This window comes from Rhipicephalus sanguineus, chromosome 6 (assembly GCF_013339695.2).
Source record: "Rhipicephalus sanguineus isolate Rsan-2018 chromosome 6, BIME_Rsan_1.4, whole genome shotgun sequence".
NCBI classification, from domain to species: Eukaryota; Metazoa; Arthropoda; class Arachnida; order Ixodida; family Ixodidae; genus Rhipicephalus; species Rhipicephalus sanguineus.
Genome location: NC_051181.1, coordinates 148,903,614 through 148,927,775, shown reverse-complemented (window position 1 = coordinate 148,927,775; position 24,162 = coordinate 148,903,614). Strand labels below are relative to the sequence as shown.

The window sequence follows — 24,162 nt, the reverse complement described above, 5'->3', positions numbered from 1 at the left end:
AAAACGACGCCGCCAGATGCGATCGTGGTGTCGCAATGATGAAAAAAATAATAATAAAAGGAGAGCACTGTCTCCCGCCGTTTCCACAATCGGCGGTCTCTCTAACGCGGCTGGGAGAAGCGAAACGGGACTCTGACACAATGCTCGCTTACACACCCTCCAATTTCTTCGCTGCCCCCGCCGCGCACTTCTCTTTCCTCTACCATCCTCCCCGGCGTGTCTGTGCAAATCGCCGGGAGACCGGCCATCGCCGGCAAAGGGAACACTATGCGCTCCGCAAACGCCGGCCATGCAAGGGTTTCTCTTTTCTTTATCTTCTTATTCCGGACGAGAATGCTCGCGCACGCGGGCTCTGATACACGAAGCTCGCTTGTACGCGCAACTTCTAGCGCGTTGCTCCTGCTGCTGCTGCTGCGCCGAAGCTCTTTTCGACGTGTACAGTCAGCGTGCCCTAGCAGCGCGTATCAGCAGTAACGTAACAATCTGTTCGCGAGAGCACGATGCTTCCGAAAGAAAAAGAGGCTCCCAGGAGCCTTCGCACGGCGTCCCTCCTCTTCCCCACATCCCTCGAAACCCTTCCTTCCCCTGTGAACCGAGGAAAACACAAAGCGACCGCCACTTCGGCCACCGACTAACCTCGCATCTTTGTGCTTACTTGCTCCCGACGCCAGCGTTTTGAATCCCGGTGCTTTGCTTACTTTTTTTGTACGACAACCTTCCCTCTTTATCCTACAACCCTTTCTTATCTTCTCGTTTTCAGAGGTTTCTTTTGTTTCCTACAAGTGACGTCATCTTTCCTTCTCTTTCCCTTTACCCTTCGCTGGGCGTTTATTCCTCCGGGTGCAGTACGCGACGTGTCCGGCGTTCCTCCGTGTCCTCAGCTTCGGTATTGATCTTTCCTCCTTATTTTATTGTTATCGTTATTTGCTGGCACGGTTCCTCGGTTCCAGTTTTTCTTTTCCCGGGAAATGCTCGCAGTGCCGCGGTGGTTGTTAGTGTTGCGATGCCGTGCATCGCCGATATTTGCTTCTCCCCATCCTTCCCCCCCCCCTCCCCGCCGAGACCTTTAGTCCCCTCCATCCGCAGTGTTAGGAAGCTTCCCATGCATTCCCGTAGAATAAAAATAAGGATCGAGAAAAGGCAAAAAAAAAAAGGCTGTGGACGGGGGCCTTGTTTCTCTTGCGTCGACGACACACAGTGCACACATGCTTGGCTGGAAGCGCAGTCGTACATCGGGTACCGCTACGCCAGTGATGCGGAGGTAAGGGGAGCTCAGCGGTTTCACGCGATAGGCATCCTCTCCCCATTCCATAGAATGACACACTTCATTTCCCTCAGCTCCCCAATCCTTTACGGTGTAACCGAATTCCTCCCGTTGGCTCTTTCGCCCCTTTTTTCCTTACTTAAGCCATAGCATTCCATTCTATGTCTTGCAATTTCCGCGCACTAATGGATTTAGTCAGCACAAAGAAACAAGTGCGCGAACGCTATTTGTCAAAGCACAGAGGGGTAAAAAAAAAAAGGAGGCGATATCTGTTTTCTCTAACGCGCGCTTCGCCTGGTATCTGCAGTGCGATGTAGAGCGTGGATTTCGTTGGAAGGAATACAACGCAATAAACCTGAGCCTCGCGATGTTTCAAGCCTCACCGTTCCGCGCACCGAGGTTTGAAATAAGGAAGCTACCACGCTTTCTCGGTTGTATAACGGAGATAACCGGGCGTACGGTAGGCGGGCAACATTACTTTTGTGGTGATGGCGAAGATACAACGTTTAAATGCGCGTTATCCGTCGCTGCAATATAATTTTGTATGTCCAGTTTTTCTTTCCGGAAAGAGAAGGATGACTTGCATTGTTTCTTAATTCGAAAGCTTGCACAGCGACGTGAAATGCCTTACACATGCAAGTAAAGTGTGTACGTACACGTGTAACCGGTTGTGTTCAATGTAGTACACCAAGAATCTATGTTGCGGGCCATAGATTCACAGATCGCAGTCAAAAGGCTGGCTTCAGTGCAGTTTAATTTCTTGAGAGAAATAGGACTTTGAGAGAAAGAGGAGCAGTATTGGACTATTCTGCAAGATGTGCTGTAGATCTACAAGAGCGTCTTGGCAAGAATGGAATGGACATACTCTGAATGGGGTTGAACGAGCGTCTAACAGTGTTTGGGATGAACGCTTAACGCAAAGTGATTATTTGTGGACAAATATGAAGTGTTACTGAGTGTACATTTAACAAGCTCTGCCTGCCTCGACGTCAATTCTTGCGCTGATATTTCACATCACTTGCCAGGGCAGACGCTGTTCTTGAAGTCCCCGTTGCAGTGCTGTGACATTTACGAAAACGGACCGCTTCTCTTAAAAACAACAAAAATACCGTTTCAGTAAAAATACCAGCGTTTACCCATTGAATCTTGCGTTTGCATTAATTAGAAACTGCAATACGACGATACACGTTTCGTGCCATTTCACGTTCACGTTCTTTCCTTCTTTGCTATGCTTTGCGAAACTACGCAGCGCTGTTCACCAAGAATGTACTACTCTCATCTTTGCCTTTCTTTAGTCCTGCGTGGGACTGTGTCCTGTGTTTTTTTTTTCGATGCTGTTTTGTGATGTTATTCCGTTCGCCATGCGAAAAGGATATCCACTGTGATCTTAAACCTCTTATCTCTGCTAATACATTCAAGAGGAAGCAGTGATCGACGCTTAAATCTCTCGTGATGATCAGAATCGTAAAGTTCAGATCGGAAAGAGGGCATCCTTAATGAGCCCCTTCAAAAGTCACGCGAGTGACTGGATGACGTTATATATTAATGAGCACCAGCCTTGCGTTTAAGCAATATGTATTAATTCATTTTTTTATCGCCCTTACATTTGGCATATAGTCACAACATCCTAGTTCAATTACTCAGGCCGTGTGTTTAAACAAACCGGCAAACAGGACGCCGACATCAAGGCCCTTTAATAAGTGAGTGCCATTTAATCCTCGTGCCCAGCCACCTTCAACAGGGAATAATTACATCAGCATCCGCTTCAATACCATCATTCAAGGATTGTACAAGAACGGCCGTCTATAGCAAGAACCTTTTTAATTAATGCGTATTTGACATAAGAGGCACACATGCGTGAAATATTTAGAAAAACACAAGAACAAAACGCCTTTGAACTACAGTACAGGCATAAATATGAGAGTGCAAGTTTCTTTATAAACGAGTGCATATCAGGAATAGAAAAAAAGATATGAAATACGGTTCCATACCTACCAAGTTTGGAGAAACGGAATCCGGAAGATCTACTCAACGGGGGGGGGGGGGGGGGGGTATGAAGGATGCCGACCGCGGGGGGGGGGGGGGGAGGTACTGCGATAGCAATTATATGGACTGTCAGCGGGATTTTGCGGTCGCCGCTGATCTGTACAGAGTCCAAACCGATAACATCGCTTACGCATCGTCTGTTTCACGTGCGAGTAAATGCGCGCTAGCGCTAGGGACGAACGCGGTTGAAGCAGAGATGAAACGACCGGCCGTCACCGTCGCGCGAAGGGCACATGCGATAACATCGCTCCACGTGCGAGGCCTGTCGTCGGGCAAGGGACCATAAGGGGCGCCGTTGAGACGGGGACGGTCGCAAGCGCTGGCGAACACGCTATCTCGACAGACATCGGTAACGGCTACCCTTTTAAGTGCTGGGCTCTCCACTTAAAGCAGTAGTGACACAAAATTTTGAAGGCAAGATAACTTATGGGATAGATTTGTGTGAACAAACGCATCATCTACGAAATATTAACGGGTGATATAACCTATAACACATTTAGGATCAATTTTTAAATTGCGTGTAGCGCATCTGTACGCGAAACGTCCCACCTCGCGTCACCGTGACGCACGGGCCGCGCAATGCACTGGACGCGCAGGGCAAAACTGGATTTCCGGGAGATTTTGCTATGACCCGTACAACCGGGAGAAACGTTCAAAATCCGGGAGCCTCCCGGGTAATCCGGGAGACTTGGCAGATATGCGGTTCACAAGTCTGATGCTCGAAGTTTTCTCACTAAAATTGTCTGTAACAGCCGAACGAAGCAATCGCTACGTCGGATACGCCGTATGCAAATGCTTCATCACTCTGGCAAACAGTTAAACAGTTCTTAACGTACAAAGTTTCGCAAAGTTAGCTCTCGTTAGTTAAACGACGTCTACAACAAGTTGCATTTTTTACCAATCTACTCCGTGCATGCGAATCGCGACAGAACAGAATGGGACTATAAAAAAAGATTTAAGAGAAATGGGAGTCGGTTTGGTTGGGTATCATCCCAGCAAAAAACTAAAGCCGTTTACGAATACCTAACCACATTTAACGTCTGAGTCAGTTTGGTCGGGTATCACCTGAAAAAGACTAAAGCCGTTTACGAATACCTAACAGTACTTAACATCTAGACAAGCGTTGTCTGCCTATACAGTTTCTAAGCTAGGCTGCGTATTTTGCGAGATTGCACTCTCCGCTGTCAAGCGAGCTCGGCAAAACACTTAGGAGTTTGGAATCTGGCAGGTTTGTGCACTACAGAGTTAATGCACTGCGTCCACCTGAACTTCGTCCATTACCGAACGCTGACTAGATCGCGCAGGACAAACACAAGAGGCGAGCTGGAGTCTGGGTGCCGAGGAAAGAGGAATACTCTAGTCCTTGCACGTCGAATGCGGCAGGTGTGCAATTACTTTAGGAGAGCGGCGAACAACGGCACAAAAAACAACAAAGAGGCCAGTAGAAGGTATGGGTGGACGCCTTGTACCTGCGTACGTGACCTGCTCCTCAAGCATGTAATCTGTAGAACGCTGTATCTTACTGCCTCGTAAAGAGCATGTCTTGCACGATGAGCAGCATTTAGGAAAGTCTGTCTGCAAGAGTGAAAACGAAGCAAAACACTGTTTGCTGATTTGGGTTCAAGAGTGCTTCGGTTTTGACAAGTTGACCTAACGTGCTGGAAGTAAACCTGCAGAAAAGACGGCGACAGTAACGGCTACGAACAGAACAAGTTATGTAAGCGTAAGTCAGTAGTGTGTTTGCGTATGTAAGCGTGAGTTAATAATATGTCTGCTTATGTAGACAATGCGCTCGACTACTGCAACGGGCCGAAACGATTAAAGATATCACGGTTAAGCCTTGACAACTAAGGAAGGAAAAAAAGGAGTACTAAAAAAGGACGCTAAAGAACAAGCCACACATGGCGATCGTGGCATGTGCATTTAACCATAATATTTTTTTAATTATGATTTAAGAAGTAGCTGCTCGTATGCCATTCTATCATCCACATTTTTTAAATTACGTCGGCCTGCACCACGATTTTTTGTGAAGGTTCACGCGTAGAGATTCATTCATTCATTCATTCATTCATTCATTCATTCATTCATTCATTCATTCATTCATTCATTCATTCATTCATTCATTCATTCATTCATAAATATGTAAATCGTAGACATTGACAATAAACTAAAGTACGAAGAAACATACTGTTCTATACTGTTCTAAACATAATGTTCTATCACCCTGTGTTGCCTCTCGTTTTTTGGTCCGTGTCATACCTGGCAGCGCATCACAAGTTGAAGACGTACCAACTAGCCTCTCTTGCAGCCTTATTAGCTGCGCTATACGTTGCATTAAATCTGGGTAGAGAACCGCGAACAGCGTATGTGCATGAAATAGCCTACGAAAAACTGTGTGCGCTTATGCGTAGAACTTTACATTTTATACTGCGTGCCGTATCGAATTTCGCAGCCTTTTATGGGTCTCGCAAAAGCGCCGAGTAGGTGCCCAAGTACATCGTCAACACGGTGCATAAGTTTTGAGCGTGAGCGAGGAGAAGTTATCAAAAGTTTATGCAGCGTTTTTATTCCCGGACTCGTCAGCGCTCTCGGGAAATTCATACATGCCTGCTGGCACACTTACTGAAACGTCGTGAAAGAAGGTAAGACGTACAGGCGTGGATGCGCCGAAGCACTACCCACGGGTAATGAGGAACACCCACGCTGACGATAGTGAACTCGCGTGCTAACACGACTTCGTATAGCTAAGAGTATCCGCGTCATCACGATACGAGCTATGTTTCACAGAGCTCGTATAGTCTGCATATAGATGCCGAAGAAGTGTTGCACTAGGTATACCTCTAAGTGTGCTTGAGCAATGGCGTACAGTCTGAAATATGCAATATGCATGAGACGCGTGCCAAAGACTGAGCGCTCATGTATATGGACTCGTCGTCAAGCGCTCAATGTCCATATCTTCATTTTTCTTAGATCTTCGCATGAGTCGTATAATTCTGTAGATATGACGACAAACTTTGGCTACAGTTTCGTAACAATGTTCAAGAAAAGTATAGTAAACAGAAGACGGGTGTGCGCTTTGTGAGGCAGTCGTCGTCAACATTATTGCCTTACTGAAGAGAACTCTTCACCTCGACAGGAGCGACCGAAATAAAACAATAAAAGGAAACGCAACGAGGTTAGCAAGATACACAAAGCGACAGTAAAGAAACAACTGAAGCGGCCAGGACAGCAGAGGCACTGACGTCACGAACTAAGCAGGGGGCACAAGGTAAAAGGAACCAACTAAAGGAACTACTGTCTGTCGCTCGGACGCAGCCTCGAAATGGGGGCGCAGCAGATTTCGTGAACGCACCGCGAATGCCCCCAAGGCGCTAAGAGGGAAACGTCTAGACCCTGATGGCGGGAAGTGAGGGAGCAGTGGGGAAACGGATTTATTTACGGGATCGAGGGAAAGTGTACACACTCCCGTGTAGTGTGTCCTCATTGCATCGCCACACTCTTGCAGCGTGATTAACAACGTGCCGCCAAAGAAGTATAGCGCTACTGACGGGCCAAGTGGAGTCTTGGCAGGTATATAAGAAGTCAGCCTAGGCCGACAGCGGGGGATTTGTACTCGAATGCCCCGTCTCTTGGGAGAGGAAGGCAATCCGACATAGTCCCCTCGAGAATCTTGTCTCGCCCACGAGCGCTCTTGACTGTGCCGCCTTCTTCTCCAGGACAACTGTCTTCTTCCTTAGACTCCGTGACCGACGCGTCACGTCGGAAACAGTGGAACTCTTGTAGCCGAGTGTCTTATCCGGTAAGTCCCGTTCGCGGTCGCGACAATGTTTTTTGCTTTTTTCTTTTTTTTGTTTGGCGCGATTTCTTTGTCCTTCATTGCGTGTGTACCATTATTACCCTGTTTAAAGGAGGCGAGCGTTGTGCCTTTCCCGGAAGTAACTGCCAGCCTGTTCCTGTATAAGCTTTTCTATGTCAGCGTTTCGCGACCCGTAACTATAACAAAGCGTAGTTTTGTTTGTTACTACCTGCAGAACGACCACTTTCTCATTTCTTTAAAAACAAAACAAATCGAGAAAGCCTGCAAACTACTTAGAACTTTAAAACAGCGCAAACACGAGAAGATCAGCAAACGAAGGACACAGACAACAGCGCGGACTCGCGAGAAGGATTATTCGTCTTCGTCGCATCCATGCAATATACGCTTGCGCGATATATATCGGAAAAAGAGACGAACGATGGAAAAAATTACACGATAAAAAGAGTATCTATCAGACACTGTTACCGTGAGCCACTACAAAATCCATTCGTAAGGGACAGCACAGTTGGGTCGTAAAGTAAGGCAGCACGAAATCGCCCCTACGCACGCACGAATATCAAAGCCAGAAATACACGGCCAAGAAAGGTAAATAAACGTAATTGTTAAGTGCGAGCATTCCGAGAAGTGCTTCTGGCTGATTTTGATGAAGACGATTTGAAAATGTCTGCTCGTACGCATCGTGATAGAACCAGAACGAATTGAATCCCCAGTGACCTGGTCTACCTACTTTTCAATTGAGCTTTGAAGAGGCAAAACAAAAGAAAAGAAAAAAACACTTTAATGTGTTGCGAAAAGAAGCAGGAGAAGCAAATGTACTTGCCTGCAAATATATAATAATCAGGCTGAAGCAAAGTCTCGTATACAGACTGCATAATGACTCCTTCGATGATTAATAGCGCGCGCGCTTCGATGCAGCCATCGGAGTGAGAAACACGCGACGGTTTGCAGACACATCATTTCGAATCTCAACGCGACATTTTTCTTGCCCGCTCATTCACGCATCATTTGTTTCGTCCTCCTCATGGCCTATATTATCGCGAGCGGCGTCAACTTCCTCTCTCATATTTGGTAGAGGAGTTCCACCTCTCTTATTTCTGTACATACACGCAATCGAAGTGTACTTAGAAGCTACGAGTGATTTAGCGCTGAAACATGGAAAGAATACGCGCCGACTAAGTGAAATATGGCGTGCAGGACGTTCGTCATGAAAGGCGATGTGGCTGCGCCTAGTGAAAACGCCAAACGATGAGATTTCGCAGCCCGTCTCACTAATGTACAATGAGGTGGCACATTGCGTACAGCTGTATTAAGACGCATCACTGTGTATTTGCATCACCCTTGCCGTTCTTGTTATGTCGTACGAGGAATATTTCGTAATATCGGGCTCGCAAATGAATAGCTGACGCAACCGCGAGAAACGTGGCCGGAATCGAGGAAGCACGGACACGTATGAACACGGGCCTACACGTGCACGGATTCGAGTGAGACGTCACAATTCCTCCGTTAAAAAGCAGGTCGACACTTTCGGAATCTTAACCCGCACTCACCTTGCAGGAGATATGTCGTTCTTTACCTTTTACACTACTTTATTCTACATTCCTACACCAAATCGCTGCGATATTTTTATATGTCGCGCGTTGGCAAGATAACCGCTGTCCATTATGAGTAACAGACTGCATTCCAAGAGAAGCCAAGCGCGCGAGGAGGCAGTAATTTAGCTGGGCAGATGAGGTTAGAAGTTTGCGGGGCCTCAGCAAGCACAGGATCGGGTTGATTGGCGAAACATGGGAAAGGCCTTCGTCCTGCAGCGGGCGTGTCAGAATGATGATGATGATGACGACGACGACGATGATGATGATATCTGTCGGGCCCTGCATCATACGACGCTATTAAAAAGAAGACTTCGCGCAGGCGCAATGGCTCAAACACGCAGCGGTAGGACGAACGGTAGGACGCTTGTCTTGTATAGACTGCGCGATCAACGGCACCTTTGTATATGTTGCAACACACTGCCGCATCGCTCGTGTTGATGCAAGATGGTGCGTCGGGCGAATCCAGCATAGCTAGACCGTCGCGCCGAAACGCGCTTGTCGCTTCGGTATTTGCACCACCGCCATGCACACGGCAGCGAAACATTATTTGATTCTCGTCGTTGAACACCGCGGCAGCCTCGTCGTGTTCCCTGCGTTTTCTGCAATAGCTGCATCAGCGTGAATACTTGTGTGTATTGGCAGAGTCGGTCCCTGCCGTACGTATATACATGCCTTTGGTGCGTAGCAGCTGAGTGCAGAACCACGGCTCTGTGCACGCCAAGCTGGAAATTGTTTTCTCGTTACGCGCGGCGCCCCTGTGGCACCATTAGCAGCTCTCAGCTTATGCAACCCGAACGTGCCTTCCGCTGCTTCGTCTTCCACGACCACCCCTGCTTGCGTGGATTTGCAGTGCTTTTCTTTCTTCTTTTTCTGTATTATGCTTGATAGAGTACCGTGCAGCGTCCTCAGAGGTAAATTTACAGAACTGGATGGATACCAAATACCCTCAAAGTTTCATACCGAACTCCACCTGAAAAGTGGAGTTAGATAAACACTTAAGAAATCCGCAAATGTACATGTGTGCATAGTGTTGCGTTCGTATCAAAATATATCAAAGCGTTCGTCCTGTGTGTTCGTACCTCCTTAGTCTACGTCTTTTAGCGCCGCTTCAAGGATGCATTAGTGTAATCAACCATAGCAGACAGCTGATGCGCAAGAGGATTGCTTCTGAACTGTACATTTTTTTTTCTCATATTCGAGCTCACTATGCCGGTGCTAGTTCAAGCACTGCACGCCATTAGTGAAACAAGTACAAGGCTCAACCAACGTGTCTGTCACGTGACTTTCTTATATATATATATATATATATATATATATATATATATATATATATATATATATATATATATTATCCCCCACTGGAGCTTCCCGGTCTTTCCCGCCCTATTTATATACCTTAATCCTTCGATCCTATTTTCTCGTCCCATCTATTGAACTCATAAAGCGAAGAGTTTGCTCTTCTTTCTTTCTTTCGAGGACTGAACGCGATTTCCGTCTTTCCTGACCACATTCATCCTCCTCCTCTAAGGCTTCACGCCCGAGCACCCTTCTTTCCTTAATCGCTTTCTTGTCTCCCCAGGCGCGAACACCACGAGGACCTTCCATATTTGAGGGCCTATACCCATCACCTCCATTTCCGTGGTCGTTTCTCCTCGCTTTTATTCAGCTTCGTGCTTTCTTTCTGGTCGAACGTGCTTTCTCTCTATTTGGGGCATTTTCTTTTAAACTTCACTTCTTGATCTTTTCTTATATTAGAGCGCTCTGTACCCCTCGCCCACGCCGGAGGCTCCATTTGTAATGCGTGTCAACGTCCTCCCTTCGCAGAGGGTTCTTTCTCTCACTCTCCGCCCAAGTATGCCGCCCATATATCTCCGACGTCTCTCTCCCTAATCAGCGCTACTGCGGACACCAAGCGTAAGTGCTCAAGGCCCTCGAAGGACCTCGGCGTAGACGTGCTCGAAGCCCTTCGCAACGCGTCTCTCCCGCCCAGTGCTTGCAATACACTCGACATAACATCGTTCGACGCGATAAGACTGGCCGTAGTCCACGCATAGGAGGATTGTCGATGAATATTGAAAGAAAAGGCAGACCTTGGATAAACAAAACGAATGATAACGGAGAAATTAATGAATGAAGGAAAGGAAAGGTGGAACGATTCATCTAAGGAAGTGGAAAAGGACAAAGACTGCAATTTCAAGAGAAAAACGAGACAGAGAGAAAGGCAGAGAAGATATCTAGTTTGCTAGGTTTGCTACCCTACACATGAGGACGGGAATAGAGTATGAGAGGGAGTGAGAGAGAAAGAACGAGCATGTGTTTTTATGATTCACAAACACGGTGCAGCGTAGTCGTCACTTAAGCCTCTTGCCTTCAACTGTTGCAGAATGAAGAAAGCTAGAAAAGCAGCAAAGAGGGAAAAAAAAAAGAGAAATACAATTATATAAAAGGCAAGTACGCAGTCACGAAGTAAACAGAGGGGGACAATCGGTGAATGAACTACTGAATTGAAGAATGAATAACCAGCAACAGAAAGTAAAGGAACCAAAATAAAGGAAGCAGTGAAGGAGGGGCGAAAACGTGACACGGAGAAAGGGCGCAGGAAAGTGAAAAAGAAATGAGAGAGAGAGAGAGAGAGAGAGAGAGAGAGAGAGAGAGAGAGAGAGAGAGAGAGAGAGAGAGAGAGAGAGAGAGAGAGAGAGAGAGAGAGATGCCAGTCAAGCTTTTGTGCCAGGGCGTGAGGCATGCGGAGCTCGCAGTCAAGACGAGTGCTCCATCCCGCGAACGTCACCGCTTCAAGACGGGAGCGTGCATGCAGCAAGCAATGCTCTATCTTGAAAGAAAGAAAAAAAAAATGAGAGAGAAAGAGGCCGAGTCCCCGTGGCGTGCCTCCGGTCACGGTTCGCGCGCCGTGTGATTGACGAGGAAGCTGGCGAAGGCGTCTCTCCGCTTCGCAGTCACTTAATTTGTGAGAAAGAAGACGCTTGGGTGCTCTTTCTCCACATCTCGAGCAGCACTTTGCTGTCTTTCTTTACTCCCCTATTTTTTCTGTCTGACTTTTGGTACAAATAAAAAAAAAACTGGACTCGTCGGGAGCTCACCTAGACGATCTTTGCCTGTTGCGCGCGCTGATCCGGATGCGGCGAACTTAAGCTTGCTTGCGTAACGCTAAGTTCCCAGATAAGCGCCAGAAGACACACGCACTTAAGAAGACTGAGGTGGTGGACTCTGGTAAGGAAGGTACGGTGTTGCCGAGGCTATGAGGAGACACCGGGGTCATTTGCCACTCTACCGGATGCTTTCGCTTCGATGCTTGGGCGTTGAGTGCACTAAGTGAAAGGCCGTGTATGCCGATCGATGGACGCACTTCTGCAGCTAAACTCAGTGGCGCTGCGCAAGAAGGGCAGAGATCTTACGAAGTTACGGGTAAAGCGAAATGCAAGCAGTAGTTTTTCATGTACGTAGGCCTAATGTCAAACGACAAGTGTTCGATCGCATGAAGCATCGCTGCGAACTAGGTGCACTTCGCAAATGCGTGGCACTTTTCTATACAACCTGCAGTCATGTCTAAATTTGAAGACTAGGCCTGCAGAACAAAGCAGCGCTATTTCGCCTGACCACCACCATACCAAATCATCCTGCCCGCCACCATACCACATTGATAACATTAATTTGGAATCAGTAACTTCATATAAATACTTCGGCGTTTACATTACTGCAGACTTAAAGTGGTCTACTCATATCGAGCATTTAATTAACAAAACCAATCGAACGTTAGGCTACTTTCGACGAAATTTTTGTCACGTTCCTTCTTGATTGAAACTCCTGATTTATAAAACACTAATTCGATCGAAATTAGAGTATGCTACACCGGCGTGGGACCCTACCCATATAAACTTAACTACTGCTCTAGAGGTGGTACAGAACAACTCCGCACGTTTCATTCACGCTAATTACAGCCGCACCACCAGGATAACTTCTATGAAATCGGACCTTTAGCTCCCATCATTAACACCGCGCAGAAAAGTGTCACCCGTTGCCTTGTTCCATAAAATGCATCATCATCCTGCAATACGCGATCGTTTCATCCCTCAGCCGTTTCATGTATCCCATCGCACTGACCATCATCACAAAGTCGGATCCGCTTCATGTAATACTATGTATACCTTTATCAATCATTTGTACCACGAACCTCTCGCCCCGCCACGGTGGTCTAGTGGTTATGGTGGTCGACTGCTGACCCGAAGGTCGCGGGATCGAATCCCGGCCGCGGCGGCTGCATTTTCGATGGAGGCGAAAATGTTTGAGGCCCGTGTACTTAGATTTAGGTGCACGTTAAAGAACACCAGGTGGTCGAAATTTCCGGAGCCCTCCACTACGGCGTCTCTCATAATCATATCGTGGTTTTGGGACGTTAAACCCCAGATATTTTTATTATCATTAATACCACGAACCTCTCGTGATTGGAATGGCCTTCCTGCGGACGTTGTAAACATTAATAATTATGAACATTTCCGTAATTATGTAGGTAATATTGTATACTCAGGCTCTTTCTAACTTACTGTACGTTTCTATTGTACTTGCCTATTCTGTTCCTTTTTTTATTTTTTGTGTGTACGCGCTTTTACCACTCCCCTTCTGTAATGCCTCTGGCCCTGAGGGGTATAATAAAATGAAATGAAAATGAAATGAAATATGACGTCTTGAATAAGTCACAGGTTATCGAAATTTGTGACTCAATCATGATGTCACATGATGAAGTAATCACCTGACATCGTCGCTTAGTCAAAGGTGTGCCGATCACGGGGGCACTGCAAAAACCACGTTGAGTGCAGAAAGCTTTCTGGTGGGACCAATACAATCTACTGAGAAGAAAAAGAGGAAGATGACTATCGCCTTCAAGTCGTCTTAGGCAAATGGGACCGGGTGACCTTTTTTTCATTCATAGCTACTTATGCAAATCACTTTCTTTGGCAGAATAAGATTGTTGAACTTGGGATAATCGCTACCATTGAACCGGAGATAAGTAAGCCAACAGAATGTGACCTGTACGCACACCAGCTCTGTCGTACCAAAACTGCGAGGAAAACATACAGCGGTGCCTGTAATGACTTCAGCGCCACTGCACTTTCGCCTATCTATAGTTTTACCAGCTAGTGCTCGTCTAGAGGCATACTCTTGGCCCCTTCGCGGAAACGCCACTCGCTACGCTCGTTTTCCGGGAGGCTTCGGGATCATTAGGTAAGCATTAAAGAAAACCATTAAGGCCATCTGGCTCACCGCTTCGCATAAACAAATCAGTCTTCGTGTGGCAACGCCGCTGGACGCGCGTGCAGGCGAATAGTTGTTTGGGTAACAAGATATGCTGTCATGAGTTGTTACTTAAGTATACTTAACCCAAAGACTGCACGCTCTGAGAGGATGAGGGGCAAGGTTTTCTCAACCTCGTCAAGGTTATCTTTATCACGCTAGAAGAGAAGCGTGAAATGAGGTTTAGTACGTTACGAAGATCTTCCTAACTCTGACTCTGTCACATATAACAACCTTTCGTGCACGCAAATCTGTATGTACGAATGCTGTTCCTGAAGAATTTAGATGGATTACGTTCATTTGTTTTTGGTGGAAGGCGACGGTAACGGTCGCGGCACAGGTTGTACCGGTACACTGAAACTCCAGCAATTTCATGCCAGCTTTGTCAGCCACGCCTGAAGTTCTCGGTTCAAGTTCCCAGCCGCGATTAAACATTCTGTTGTTTATGAAGGCGCAGAAAAATCTGCACTAACGAGTTGTTTACTAGAAACACGCTAACCCGCTTCATCTCTTGCAGCGATGGTTAAGCGTTAGTCATCGTGTTGCTTTCCGAGTTAAACGCTCGCATACGTCAAGAGACAGCAGAAGCGCTTCGAGAAAGATCCCTGAAGAAATGCCCCCCCCCCCCCTTCCACATTTCACACACAGCCATGTCTATATGCCTCGTGCTTCTAGTGTATAGCACAGACCAATAAAACAAACTGCTTTTATAGAACAGTAAAAAAGGAGCACGACGCTGCTCCCCACTGGGGACTGCGACCATCTCTAAAGTACGGTAGCTGGGACATCGAAATAAATAAATATCTTCGCCTAATTAGGTGCCTGAATAATGCATCTACGAAGTTATCTCTCACGCCCTGTCGTCCGGCTGTCGTTAGAAATAAAACATGCCAGCGCCACGCAATAAAGGCACGCTGCGGGACCTGCATTCATCGGATGATAGCGATTCCCGCTAATGAAAAGTCACAGCGCCGTACACGTGATTAAGTACAGAACAAAAAATATTGGCGCCTATCGTGCCTATCTCTGCCGCACAATGGCGCGGTCGGATTCCATTCTGCTTTATTTTAGAACGCGCCATCCCGTTTTGCAGATCTTCAGGCCAAGTAATATTAATTCATTTTTTGGTTACTTGTACGACTTATCGACGGAATTCATTGTGCCGCCTGAAAGAGAAAGATATGGCGATGAGTTTCAGGCTTCGCTTTAACTTTGGAATGACGCAGAAAGAATGATGGAGTGGAAAGGGTGGCAGAGAGAGGGTAGGCGAAGTGCGACACTTAAAATGCTAATGTATGCGCATTAGCGAGAACTACTGTTCGTTCTCATCAAAGGCCGTTAGGGGAAATATACGAAACATATGAAGCAAGTGCGTGTGAAAGGTTGAAGCTGAAAGAACGCCCGAATAAGGGTTAGTACTCATTTGACACGGAGAAAAGGAGCTGATATCAGACACGAGTCGCGTCGAATTAATGTATGGAAACGTAATGTCAGCGTGTTTTCATAAAGCTGGAACAGAATAGGGTAAGAAAAATTGTCTTTGCCTACTTTGCATCAGTTACCTTTATTCGGCGTTACACACAGAATCTGCAAACGTGTTTTTCATCCTGGCATGTTACAAATTTGCATGCAGAGTGATCAAAGCACTCCTAAACGCTTCACGCGATTGGTAATTCGAAATATTGCGTGCAATCCTTTGCATAAAGTTTTGCAAAGTTATTAAAAGTACAAAACAAGATATGTGAAAGATAAAGAAGTCGTTCAGGCTCCGTAGGCTTGTACCTAAAACGCAGCGTCAATTACAATGTAATATTATTAGATAATGCATTAAATATCTTGGGTATGTATGGGCTTATGATAAGGGTATCAAAAGCCCATGACACCGAAACTTGAAAAACACGAAAATCCAAACGTTAACAAAATATATATAAAGGATAAGGTACAGGATATATACAGAAATATACACACATACAAAATAATCGACACATCAAAGGAGCTAGCCGTAAAGTGAAACGGAATAGCAAACGTCGAAAACTATCGAATATCAGTTGTATTAAACATATTGTAAGACGTTGCGCCTGGGAAACGTCGAGTTAGGATATTCAGGAAAAGGACTTGCAAGTCGAACCACATGAATACAGGCATTTTTCAAGCAAGAAATCGGTCCATTAAAGCAGAAAGGCCTGCAAGTTAAATTAGGTTTTGGGAAACTTACAATTTTACTAACAACAGGGCTGCATGATGCAAAAATAATCGTATCAGACTGCACGATCCGTGAAACTTCTCGCGCAGGCTGCTAAATTCTAAGCACGCAATATAGTTCACTTGAAAGGATTTCAACGTAAAATCTTGCTTGCTTCTTTAATCCCATCAACATCTGTTTAACACCCCTGATATCCGTACACAGTGTCAACATCTTGGCCTGGCTTTTTACTGCGCTAAAGGGCCGCAAGCGTTTCTCGAAGCAGGGACGCCCGTGCGAATCAAACAAGGCCTATCAGAATGCCCGAGGCAGGCATCCTCAGAGATTTTCATCCCGTCTCTAACGGGCCGAACGAAAAAAATATAAATAAAAGAATGACACTTCTGCGCCTCGTTCGGTTGATGTCAACGCTTCCACTCCAAATCCTCGCTTCAAGAAGGACGCTTTCACCGTCTGAGTGCCTTTTCGCTTCTCCCCCAAGCAGCTCTCTCGTATGCTTCGGCACCAAACAAGCGCACTTGCAAACTATGACAGATACAGCTACGGACGCTCATACACAAAAGCACTCGCCTTGTATGCGAAGCGCTCGACTGCATAAAGGCTTGACACCCAGTGCGACTTGATGGGGGGAGCGCGTGAAATGTGGAATAGCAAACGTTGCGAATGTTTAAAAAAAGAAATGCGATGGATGGGCGCGTGAAGAAACGAGGAATATGAAAGAAAGAGCGCCCATTACTCATTTTAAGATCAGGAGCCCCAGGGAGCTTACGGCTTTTGCACTCGCATCCGGGGAGCCATCGATGGCATACGGGTGCGTGCTTTTTGTGTACGAGTCGTAGTGACTTCTTACCGATTTTTTAAAGATTTGTTTTTCTGCTTTCGAGACAAAAGAGGCATGACGCCTTTGACATGCAGGCCGGCAACCATATCGACCCTACGCCTCCGGTGCTGCTCTTTTAGGGCACTGACGACAGAAAAATGGGACGCATTTGTTCGAGGTAATATGCGCATTCCCATTGGCCTCCTTTCTCTCACTCTCTCTCCTTTGTGCCGCCATCTTCTTACTGGCTTATTTTCAGGTGCGGGAAATGAAAGCATATTCAAAGAGCGAGGTAATCACCGAAGGTCACTTCTTTAATAACGACAGTCGAGAAAACAGCAACGAAAATCTACCTATTGTAACATGAAAGTCATTTAACATCAGGACTCTTTATGCAGAATATTATCGGGCACAGCGGAAAAGTGGACTAGAAACACCGCTCTTTGCTCCAGAACAGATAACGCAAGTTCGTGCCACCTGTAATGAAGTCAAACATAAAAGTAAACACGATCTCTTATGATGCATTCGCCTAAAACGACTCGAAGGCGAAAGCGATGTTTTTCTTCTTTCTGTTCGCAGTCGATTGTACTGATTTATCCCCGAAAGCTTTCTTCACCCAACGTGGTTTGCAGTGCCTCCGAGATCGGCCCACCTATGTCCAAGCGACAGTTTCATGTGATGATGACCTCGTGTGACGTCACGATGACGTCATCACATAATTTTTTGCATCACTTCGTGTTGACGCCCACACCGCCGACGCCGGCAGTCACTTTACGCGTTTTATGAGAACATGAGGCTTTCGCCTTAAAAAAAGTGATGGGGTATGACAAGCACGGGAAAGATGTTTGCGTATTGTTGCAAGCCGAAGACGAGTCTCAAGGGATATGCACCACGGACGTTTGAAATCTCTGTAATAAACTTTTACGGTGCGCTTGGAAGCGCGTATTTTTCCATAGTATTATTATTGATAGCTGGAGCTAAGCCCATGGAAAAAAGGAAAAAAAAAGAAAAAAAAGGGGGATATTGAAGAAAAAGAGTTAAAAAAAAGGGCGCGTCGAATGCAGATACGTTAGTAAGAGCGATGGAAGAGCATATCTCAAATTCAAATAAACCCTACACAAGAAAAAGCTCACCCTACTACATTTACTCTGCGTGGTTTTGCAGGATGTTTCGGCAACAGTTACTCTCACGGCTGCCGCAGAGACGAACTTTCCTTGATTGTATCCTGGTACTCTGTCACATATCCTTACCTAATATTATGAGACAGGTCCTTTTTATGACAGTAAATATTTACGTTTTTGTAGTCTACCAACTGACTATTGATGCACAGCCGCAATAATCACTGTGGGCTTTCTCTCGAAAGCCACACAGTGAGATAAGAGATATCTCGTAGTTCTTAGGATGCCTTCATCGAAAATATTGATAAAATGACAATTATGAAACAGCACTGACCTAAAACAACGAGTCGTAGATGATTTTATAATGGAGTCCACGTGTACGTACCAAGAAAAAAAATGTTAGGAGTGTTTATATGTTTTAAATGCTGTGTACGCGAGTGGAAGTAACAGCCCAGAAAGCAACCTGCTTTTTTTTGCGACAACTTGTAGAACAGAAACAAACTATTTACATGCCCTAATATAGGTGGTGAAATTTCCATGCATCTTGCTTTTTCTGCAGTACTGCGTATGACAGCTGTACGAATTCTAGTCTTGTCTTTTACGTAAAGTTGGCTTTGTTACATTAACGGTCATTATGCAACAGAGCACGCTCTACAGGAAAATACACTTGCTACACGGGAAATTCTTTCTCGTGCGTGCCCCGTAAAGCTTCCTATACACTTAAAATATTTCGGATCAAAAAGTCGCAAATATTACCAACAGTAATTCTGGACAGGGCTTCAGTAACGACAGGAGACAAGAGCTATTTATAGAATTATTAAGTCTATGCATACATCGTTACGATTTATCACGCTATACGCTTGTTTATGAAAGTTAAGGTTGTTTAAGCTAGGCAGTAGCGAGATGGAATTCTTTTACAGCGAAAGCTGTTATGAGATCACAACAACAGCCGATTTGGGTACCGTAGTTGTCCACCGCCGCCGCCACTGCCACCACCGGTGTCCGTAACCGCTATCGCGCGAAATGAAAAAAAAAAAAGACTAAATGAGAAAAAAAAGTTATCCAAGCTTAAATGAGATTTGAACCCGGTCTTCTGCAAGGCAGTCGGGTATTCTACCACAGAGCAACGCAGGCTGGGAGTTGTTACGAAACACTGTCTCCTTGCAAAATATTAAACGAGCAATAACGCACTTGGAGATGTCGGGCTAAGCAATTAAATGACAAGCCTGTGCCCAGGTGAGCGCACAAGTTCTTTCCCAAATTTTGTCAGATTACAGCGCGGTTCGTTGTATACGCTAAGCCCTCAATGAATCTTGAAGCTGCAACAATATAAAAGTGCTCTTTAAAAACCCAAAGGCTTGACGGCGCGTACTGCGAAAGGGTTCCACGAAAGCCACCCCTTCGTGGCACGTGCTAGCTCACTTTCACTTTATCCCTTAAATTTTATCAGCGGCGCACCGGTGTGGCTTGTCAGAGTAGCCGTTTTCCCGTCTAGAACGCCCCACGAGCCCTTGCCTCGCTGGCGACACCTCGCTGTGACGGCATTTCATCTCGCACTGGCGTCGGGGGCCGTAATTAGGTTAGCCGCGCTTGCAGAAGCCGAGGTCTGGATAGCCGCCGCCGCCGCTTGCGGCGCAAACCCAATTGCCGCGGGGGGCTGCCCGCGCGCGTTTCGAGGGATTGGAACCGCAGAATTGCTCTGCACGACTGCAGAGGAAATAATAAACACGTACCGAGAGGAAAGCGAGAAAGAGCCGCGGTGTCCGGTATGAGAGTATCCAGGGCTGACGAGCCAGAGGGCATCGGATACGGCTCTCGTTTCCCTGCGGCTCACGGACAGCCTGAAATGCCTTCATCTGAAGCCCGTGCCTGTATTTGGGGTTGGGGGATTTGCTTTTGCCGGCGCGATCTCAGCGTGGAAGCTCTGATGAAATCAGTGGTCTCTCTTCCGTTTCTCTTCGAGTGTTCTAGGAAGAGCTGCTTTTTCCGGTCTTTTCCGGATGCGAGATCTGAAATGCCGCGATGGCTCCCCTGTGTCGCCATAGTGCTGTCCGCCGTCGTGGTATTCACTACACTACGCAACCTACCTTGTTACCATGGTGACATTGTCTCTTTCTCTATGTCAGATAAACAGTTTTATCCGCTACAGTCGCCGTTCCAGCACTGATTTAGTATATGTCTTGTTTATTAACTCAGCTTTATAAGACAATAATCTACGCGTAAGATATGGTTAGCGTGTGCTTATAAAGATATGTCTTACACCGACGTCGTTTAAAAGGTGCGCGTTTTTATTCGGTGCAATTAAAATTGGCCCTCAGTTATGTTAATTTATGTCACCGTTTGTCACCGTTTGACATCACTTTGGTGTCACTAATATCACCTTCGAGACTTTGGTAAATCCAATGGATGAGAGAGAGAGGCCTGGAGAGTCTTAGGACAGGTCCCTCACCCCGCCCTCATCCTTTTTTTCTTCTTTTTTTTGAGACATTAGGGTACATTAGAGTTTACACAACTTAGCATGCCAATCGTTATTGCTGCCTTGGATTTGCTCTCGTTTCTGGATCTATTTGGCTGCAATGACACTGCACGCAATACTCTGGACAACACCCAGGTTTATGGCATCAGGGACGAGAGGCTCATGTCAATATTAGGCCATAAAAAAATAGCGAAGCTTGCACTAAGCACTAAGCCGCGCAAGCCTTGAAACAGCGAAAGTGGACGGCTCTGAAGACTAATCTGGTTGCTTCTAGATTGTTTCTAGGCCTTAGCTAGGTGATGAGGGTTGTTTCCAGGTTGCTTCTAGGTCGTTGCTAGACTTTATCTAGTTGATTCTAGGTTGTTTCTACGTTGATTCGCAGCGCAGAGGGGTTCGAGTTTAACCACACAGTCACAGACACGACACAGACGTCCAGGCTCCAGAGGCAGAAACTGGCGCTGAAACCAAGCGGTCGCACTTCTCATACAGTCACAGACACGATATGGGTGCCCAACCAAAGACAAACTTGCGCTGAAACAAAGCGTTCATATCTCTCATAGTCTTTGGCGTAAGCCTTCCATCGCTTCGGGGTCTTCCAGCAGCCGCCGTTGCCTTTCCCGTTCCCTAGTGTTGGGCTGACTATTGCCTTCTTTTTTAGTGGACCAGTGGTGAGTAGCGGGACTTAGCAAATTTCTGTGGCACATACCCATTTATGAATCGTGATATAGCGTACATATTACGGCAGCTTAAACAGCTGCGCTGCTAAAAACAGATCCAACATTGGTACTTTAATTGTTATCCTTTAACTACTCTGCACATATACCCGAATATGTCGAGACAGTTCATATGAGGTAGCCATTTGTGTAATGCATCCTATGATTGGCTTCCGTTAAAACGTGTTCAGAGCTGAGAAAGTAATGGTAGCCACTATTGAAAAAATACCGCTCATGAAAATAAAAAGAAGCGACTATACTCAAAGGTCGTAGTATAGTGTCGCAAAATACGTAGCTAATTTGAGCCTCGGCATAATAGTTGCGCGAACTTACCACAGTACGTTTACATGGATATCAACATAAATATAATGTTTGTTATACATGTAAAGTCACCGAACACTCAGCTGCTTAACCTGCGACGCAAACAGGGATAATCATCGTCACGTTTAGGAGAGGAATACCTCTGCTGCATGGAAGACTCGATGCTGCAAGAAACCAATGAACGATTTGTAAGCCGTGATTCCCCAGATTACTCTATCTGGGCTCGCCGAAAAGCTGAATGTTTTTCAGGCTCTCGCTAAGCGGAGAAACAACATCCTCAGAGATATTTTCTTCGGGGTATTGTAACGATGATATTGCAGTTTTTTTTTCCTTATTTGCTTTGTCAGCAGCCGGAACAACGCTTCCCCCTAAGTTATCGCCAAAATATTTCCTCTTGAGCTGTGAATAACAAGAAATAAACACAGTTTAAATAAAAATAAAAATAAAGGCAACAAGTAGTAGAATAATTGCTAGGGTTTTACGTCCCAAAACCACGTTATGATAATGAGAGGCGATGTAGTAGAGGGCTCCGGAAATTTTGATCCCCTGGGGTTCTTTAACGTGCACCTAAATCTAAGCACACGGGCCTCTCGCATTTTACTTCCATCGAAATGCGGCCGCCACGGCCGGGACCCGATGCCGCGACCTTTAGGTCAGCAGTCGAGCACCATAACCACTAGACCACGGTGGCGGGTTAAGGCAACAAATATCGTAGGCGACAGCAAAACTGAGACAAAGCGTTCAGGACACCACAAAATGTATTCACTTTTTCTACACCACTGCGTGCTGTGGATACGTATATGGTTTTCTGGACGCCAATGTACCGACCTGCTAACAGCGGCAAACATGTGGAACGTACGAAGTAAGATAACGCTACAAACGGCGTCAAAAGGAGGCTGCGCGGACACAATGAATTATTCGCCCGAGCTAACCGATCAAAAGCCATTGCGGGCTATGAAGGCGGAACGAATGATAAAGGGTGCACTTCCTGCCTTGCTCAACAAAACGAGGGATAGCGAAGGGCCAGGAAAGAAAGGAAAGAAAAATCATCTCTCTGGGGGTTCCAAAAGCCAATACCAGATGACGAATCATATCCTGGAGAACCGGGGGACGTCATTAGGGCGGTCGATCTATTCTCTCCTTTATCAACATTTGCTCTTTTTTTTTGCAATAATCGTTCTAAAATTCGGGTCCCGAAATGTCCCCGAACTGCTTTCCTTTGTAAATTATTCTGCACGATATCGCGCTGTGGTTGGCATACATATCGTTAACGTAACCATTCATTCCTGCAGTGGAGGTGGACTCGTTGCACTGTGTTACACCGATTACCGGGAGTGCGCAGTTCGCGCTGCCCTCTTTGTTATTATTGCTATTTCCTCTGTTGTGTTCCTAATCGAAGGTTTCTGTGTGAAAAATGAGGGTGTTCTTGGTGTTTTACGGAAGCATACTAATTTGTTTCGCAGCTACTGTGTTTAACGTCGCACTTATGGTTGTGGAACAATGCAGCGCAGGATGAAAGTGGTGCTAAAGATAACGCCGAAGAAACATTTCCTTAGAGAGTTAGGGCTAGTTCCTTCTCGCTCGCTGTAGCGAGGAAGGGGGATTTCGAGGTAGGAACTGCGTACTTTGAGCGGACTGGTGCGGTCGCCCTATCTCAACAGGGATAAGCAGACGGCTCGCACCTTTTTACGCGTTGTCTTCTCGTCACTCAGCTTGCGTTGAAGCCATAGACAGCAGGAATGTCTTTTCCATTGAAGCGATAGACAGCCCTTCCAGCTGTCTATCGCTTCAGCGCAAGTTGAGCTACGAGAAGCTCAGTTTGCGTTGAGTTACGCAAACTAGTCTACGACTCAGTTGCGAGTAAGCGCTCGCGTGTGTGTGCCCCCCCCCCCCCCCTGTCTCTGTCTTCTCGCACTGATTTTCGTTACAATGCATAAAAACCAACTAGCCCTCCAACAAGCATTACCGAGGTTATCACCATTGGAATTTATCAAATAGACGTCAAATATGCGCCTGTATAGTGTCCACATAATTGAATAATTCAGCGAAGTTATATGGAATACTGGGTCAGTCGCGACAACGTTTCATCATAATATAAAGCGGAGCTGTCATTCTTTCCAGAAAAATACACTGAGAGCGCGTGTCGCAGCTTTGTCCTCTATGTCAGTTATCGAGCTAAATATTTCTCGGAGGCAAGATATTGATTGCAGATTGCGCAAAACACGCGCAGTTTTAGGTACTAGGTTGGCACGAGATGAGCGAGTGAGATCGATAAGCTGTCAGAAAAAGAAAAGCCGGGGATACTGTTTCGATTGCAGCGTTCTAGCGAGATACTTAAGCGGTATTAGAGAAAGAGACAGGGGTAACTAAATTAGATAAAAAATTTTCAGAAAAGAGTATGATTGGTGATCATTGTACTGGCATTACTACTGCAGTGTTACACGTAGAGTCCGCGGTTTTGCAAACTGTGCTCGCCTGCTTTGAA

General features: G+C 46.1%; 1 protein-coding gene across 1 annotated transcript in view; it reads right to left on the bottom strand.

The window, feature by feature from the left end:
- The window catches only part of LOC119396740 (uncharacterized), a 197,357-nt gene that overhangs the window by 115,252 nt on the left and 57,943 nt on the right, over positions 1–24,162 (bottom strand). The window lies entirely within an intron of this gene.